Below are 5,993 nucleotides of genomic sequence, written 5' to 3' on the forward strand. Positions count from 1 at the left end.
CAATCTGCACCGTTGAAATGGAAGATTACTGCGATTAACAGAGTGTAAGAGTGAGAATGTACACGTCGAACGAATCTTGAGGCTAAAAAGATTCCAGTATCCCTAGAAGTTGTTGAATGTTTTCGAGACACAGTTTAGTTTTTATTCCTCTTGTTTGCGGTCGCTTTCTATAGAGTGTTTACAAGTACGTTCAAGCACGACGCCCAACATTGATTTTAAGACACCACAGGAGCATTTACTTGTCAGAACATAGAAGCAATGATTGCGACGCATAGAAAGTGGAGAATGAATCAAAATCGAGCGATTTGGTACAAAAAGGAACATTTGCAAGTTTCCTGCGATCTGCCGAATGACAGTAGTTCATGCAGTGCCTTTAGCGGGAATTGAATTGCGAAAGAATCCTTCTGGGTGCAAGGAAACGGCCACGAAATTGTTCCACGGTGAGTTATATCAATGATATTTCCATGCAAAGTCGCATCCACAAGAAAAATGGAGTGTTGGTATTAGACAACCAGTGAGCGTTGCATAAAACCGATAAGGTAACATTGTTCTAGTCACAGCGATTTATCAGTTTCTCAGCTTCAAATTATCGATAGTAAAACAATACCTGCGATTTCTAATCTGATTTTTAAGCTGCGATAGGAAGAGAGAGTAGCTATGGCAAGATTTGTAAATAGAAAAGTACTCCAACAAAATGCCGCTAAGAACCGGAAACACGGAAAGTAAAATTACCTAAAATTTTTTCCAGACCCCACTCACTGGATGATATAGATTCACGGAACCGAAAAAATCATTTAGGCCACAAGAAAGGGATATGCTGGATCAGATGAATTACTTGCCCCCATTAAACCTCGCTCATCCCATTGGTTCCGAGCTAAAGCCAATTGTGTTGAGATGGAATTTTAATCCAAGGTTACCTTTTCCGGGATCGACGAAATCAACTGAGTTTCTGTTTTCTGCTCCAGCCATGCACGATCATGATTAAGAAAATCTGGCAGGTTCAACAAATCTTTCCGCTTTCGTTTTCCTCTCACATTCTCTTTAAATGTTCCAGGAGTTGAAGAATAAAGCGTGAGCAAGCCAGAATGTGAACAAAATAATCGCCAATTGGATGAAAGCAATCGGTTTAAGGTGAGTTTGTTGTGTTTAGATTCCTTTTTTAATACCTCAAAGAAGCAAAGAATGGACGAAGAGAATGTATAAGTAATTACTAGCATATAATAAGTGCCAGACAGTGTAAATAATTAGGCTACACACTATTTTATAGTAATGGAAAGACGAAGGTAAATAATTTCATCAACGAATAATTCTCCTCGAAGCATTACAATAGGTTCAGTTCATAGCATTGTACATACCTTAGAGCGCTAGGATCGGTCTTCATGCAAGCTACAGTTATAACGTATTTGAGTATTATGGTTTATTTTTGCAACCAAAAATAGCTACATACAGATACGATGATATGGAACTACAAACATAACATACGTACAGTGTAAGAAAACAAAAAGAACGCATTGAATAAATCCAAAGCTATATAGCGTGGGTTTTACCATTCTAATCAAATCAGAGTTGGTGCAGCACAAGACCAAACGGAATTACAATATAACACACAAAAAAGAACATTTCGACTACAAAAAAAAACGAAATTTACAAAATGAAAAGAAAAACCAATGGGCCATATGAATCATTACTATACAGTTACAATGAATGCGAACTACTAACTAACTACCATTACAAACTTGATAAGCAAAATAAATAGTTCTAACGTCGCATGGAAAGTTAATTGCCAAAAGTTTGCACATAATTAGAAAGTTATTATTTTAAATTTCACTTATACCACCATCTCACGATAACATCACACGTGCAACATCGAAATGGTTAGAAATCAATGACACGCAAACAGGAATCGACACACTTGAAATAGAATAAACAACGCGTTCTCAAAACCTATCCATCATTACCATCTAATAAATCCATTGCTAGAAAATCTTTAAAATTGACCTAAAAACGCTGACCTATAAGCCGAAGAGCAACACTGAATGAATGGCTCAGTAACATAAAACGAAGCAAAATAAAAACAAAGCTATAATTTATTTATGAAAATTAAACAGAAACTGGGAGTAGATGTAAGATTTATTTGACATAATGACAATAATTCCCAGCTAAATAATACGCCTTTTCAATATCTTAATTTGTTTTCGCCTCATACATTTCAATCGCTATGCGGTTCCAGCATATAGCAGTTTCTAAACATTCACAAAAAAATGTGCTTATACCCACAGTCGTAAAACACAGCACGTATGCATGCATTTGATACATGCAATGTAAACTTATGTTTTCATTGGGCCCATTTTATGACTTTCGTTGCAATCAATGAGTTCCCATTTTCTGAAACGCGTGTCGCGATTTCCCAAGTTCTTAAACTTGTTAGTCTAAGGAAAGATTTTTTTAACAGTAAACAACTGCTTACATAGTCAACCGTTGTGTTAAAAAATAAACTAACCAGCAGCATGCTTGCACAGCATGCTCGCTACAAATAATGTTGATTAACGCATAGTTAGGCAGCTTAACATTGCCGTCAAATATAGCTTTGAGAGCCTTAGAGAAATTTGGTACGGAACTAAGAATTTCGAGTTCCGTATATTTTGAAAACATACAAGAAGAGCATACAGAATATTTAAATCTAATTGGTTTCCTACTGTGTGATGTGACAAAACGCTATCCTATTTGCCGGAATTTAAGACTGCCAAATATATTCATGGCGTTAATTTTCAATATCTGTGCATCTAAATATCATAACATTGATGTTTGTTCATGCCTCCAAAACCATGCTCTACTTCAGCCTTGAAAAACTTGTAATATGAGTAGCGATTGCTTTTTTGTGGGATAGAGTAGGCTTTCTACGAAAAGCTTTCTACGCGTCAAAGAATGCGATATTCGATGTTATCATGGATACTACTTTCAATTGGCCAATTCCTTGCTTCTTCAATATTGTCTATATACTTGGCGACTATTGGAGAAAATATATTTTGGGTGGAAACTCAAATACACTTTGTCTCATACTTTCGGCTAAGATTAAGTGAAATAATGGCACTGTTTTACTTTCTGGGCACGTGTTTTGCTTTTTGCTAAGTATGCTTTGGCCTTTGAAATTGCTGAATAGTCGAAACCGTCTGTACGTGCTTCATGTCAACCTTTGTTTTGGGCGATAATTACACTGTCTGTTACACAATACATAAACACCTTATTTTTTTTAGAATTGTTTAGCCTATTACGAACGAGCACCAAATTCACAATGTATTAAAAATCGTGTAATTATTATATCGAACTTTTTTCGACAGTATTTTGGTTCTAACATAAAACTGATAAAAATTCTGATTTGTTTTGAATTTATCCTTGCGAACTAACCGAGATTATTCATGTTTGATATTCAATTAAGTAAGTAAGTAATTAAGTAAGGTGAGTAAGTAAGTATTTATCGTTGATACTATACGACTGACGACCGTTGTGACATATCTAATTGTGAATTTGTAATAATTATTTGCTCCAATTTGCACTAGAAGCATTGTTAAAATTTTATGAGAATAATCATTGTAACCCAATAATTATGGCTGCCCGTACGTCGGCTGTGTGCTTTTTCATCTCGTCGAAGGTGAGAACGAGAAAATGTGGTGTTGAAAATAAGATAATTTTCTGTCCACCAATCAACGAAAATATCGTTTCGAGACCATACCCTACTAATCTCTAATTGTCTCGGAATACCGCGAAGCAGAAGAGAAGCGCTAACCCATGATTTTTATTCCTCTCTCTACCTTCCCACGGGTCAGCGGAGCAGTTTTTAAATTCATCACCTTTTATGTTTGAAACCTGAGCCCAGCGCCCGCCGGCGAACTTAAGAATGGTGATTTGTTTTCTCCTCGTTTGCACCCTGTAGCGCGCTTGGCCAGTGGTGCATGATACCAGGTGGCGGACGTCACGGAGGCTCGCGAGTACCATAACAATAAATGGAGGCGATATATCGCTTTCAGGTCTCGTCTCTTTAATGGTCGAAAGGCATTGAATTGGCCTGGTTATCCTGGTTATCGATTCGTCTGCAGTGTTAGGGCCATGGTGAGGGAATCTGAAAGCACGGGAGTGTGCCGCTTGTAACCACTGCACCTTGGAGGAACCTTATAATAAGCATGTATCTGGACGTAATAATAATGTAGCGAATGTGCTAGATCTTTGGTAAACTCGGCATGCCTAAAGGGAATACGAGCTCAGAATCGGAAGCCGTAAGTTTCCTACAATTTTGCTAGCCTTCGATTCTGTGATGTACATTCTGGCCAGCTCCACAGGAATCGCGTATAAAAGCTTTTAAAGGAAATTGTTAGCATAAACCGGTTAAAGGAATAGAAATTCGTTCGCAGTACAGGTAAGTTCTGTCTCATCCGAGGCATCATAAAGGCCAATTTTCAAAACATTTATGGCTCCTACATTTTGTCCGAATGAATACACAAGTAAGAGGGGGCAAACTATCAAGTAAAACACTTGTTTGAATGCGATGAAAGGGTGAAAATTATTATTGTTATATATGCACATTGAACATCTCTTTTGAGACGCTTGAATCCGTAATAAAAATAACACGCATTAAGATGGATCAATTTTACTACACTTTACAGGAAAATGAGTGTGAACCCCCTAGAACGAATACATGAGTATTACATCTATGATTGCGTGTAGAATAAAATTTAGTTCATGTATCAGTGACTCCTTTTAAAAGGAATAAAATGAAGGACAATGTATTATTGTCTTTAAAATAGACTGCACCTCGAATCCCTCCTCATTTTGTAAAATCGTATAATGTTAATTTAATTGTTCATCGCTTCAATTTCTATCTTATTTAACTAACTTAACTTAGCCACAGGCGGTTGACGATCCAATGGTCGTTTGGTCGGTATTTTCCTACTCAAAAAAATCAAGAAAATAAGAATAGCAATCTTACAAATCGCTGTTCTGATTGGATGTTAGAACCACGTTTGTAAATATGCAAAATACATGCAAAAATACAATCATGTTGCCCTTATCAAGACTTACTTCTGAATCTCGATATCTGTGCCTTTAAATTTAATGGGACGATTCTTACGATCAAACTATAAATCAAGTAGAACGAGAGAAAAGAGGACAATGGTACACTTTTTATGCAGAAATTCATGGCTTTGCGAAAAGCTTGAAAAACGGACAAAGCGTAATAAAAATAAAAATTCATAAAGATTATTTCATGAACCATTAATTCTTGTGTGTACACAGATTAAGCTTACGAATAGCTATGGGTTTCAAGCAATGGTATTGGGTGCAATGCCTTGGACTGTTGATTCTTTGAAACGTCGATTCAAATAATATGGAAAGATGATGCTGTGGATGATAATTACGCCGATGGGCACAAAGAATCCTGACACTGTGCTAATGTAACGAAAAAAGGAGTTGTATTAAACTGTTAAAAATGATAAGATTAGACAGGTAACTTCCAATTGACTAGTACGATCTGTTGCAACTTGAAAGCAGAAGACTATTTCTTTACTTCTAATCATTGCCACAAATAACTGCTGTATAAAGCACTGATTACGCTGATTACGAATGACACACTTTTGTTTTTCTTTTATTCTATAGATATGTTTATATGCAATCGAAACTAGGCAAACATGAGCTTTCGGAAGTAAATGTTGCACCTGTTATAATCTTCAATCATTTGTCTAAAAGTTTGATTGTAACATCTAAGTTAAACGATTTCTATAAATCTTACATTAATATATTTTGGCTTTGGCGGGTATCATTATCGCGCTGCAGAAACCGTTTTCACAAAACTATCCGTTCCACGAGAATTGTTTTAGACGGTCGAAACAAATTCATTCGAAACGCAATACGATCATTTTGGCGTTTGTCACGAGAACCCGTCTGAAAATTTTGAATGAGTGCGGTCTTTTAGAAGACGCATACAACATTTTGTATGCGAGCGA

The 5,993-nt window shown here is 36.4% G+C and overlaps 1 long non-coding RNA gene across 1 annotated transcript; it reads right to left on the minus strand.

Annotated features, from left to right (window-relative positions):
* Positions 1-44: 44 nt before the first annotated feature.
* On the minus strand, positions 45-5,881 carry LOC128276360 (uncharacterized). Its single transcript, XR_008269366.1, has 3 exons — positions 5,780-5,881; positions 5,074-5,129; positions 45-102 (listed from the first exon to the last, which is right to left on the minus strand). It is a non-coding gene; the product is annotated as an uncharacterized LOC128276360 (long non-coding RNA).
* Positions 5,882-5,993: the final 112 nt, after the last annotated feature.

This window comes from Anopheles cruzii, unplaced genomic scaffold (genome assembly GCF_943734635.1).
Source record: "Anopheles cruzii unplaced genomic scaffold, idAnoCruzAS_RS32_06 scaffold01012_ctg1, whole genome shotgun sequence".
Taxonomy (NCBI): domain Eukaryota; kingdom Metazoa; phylum Arthropoda; class Insecta; order Diptera; family Culicidae; genus Anopheles; species Anopheles cruzii.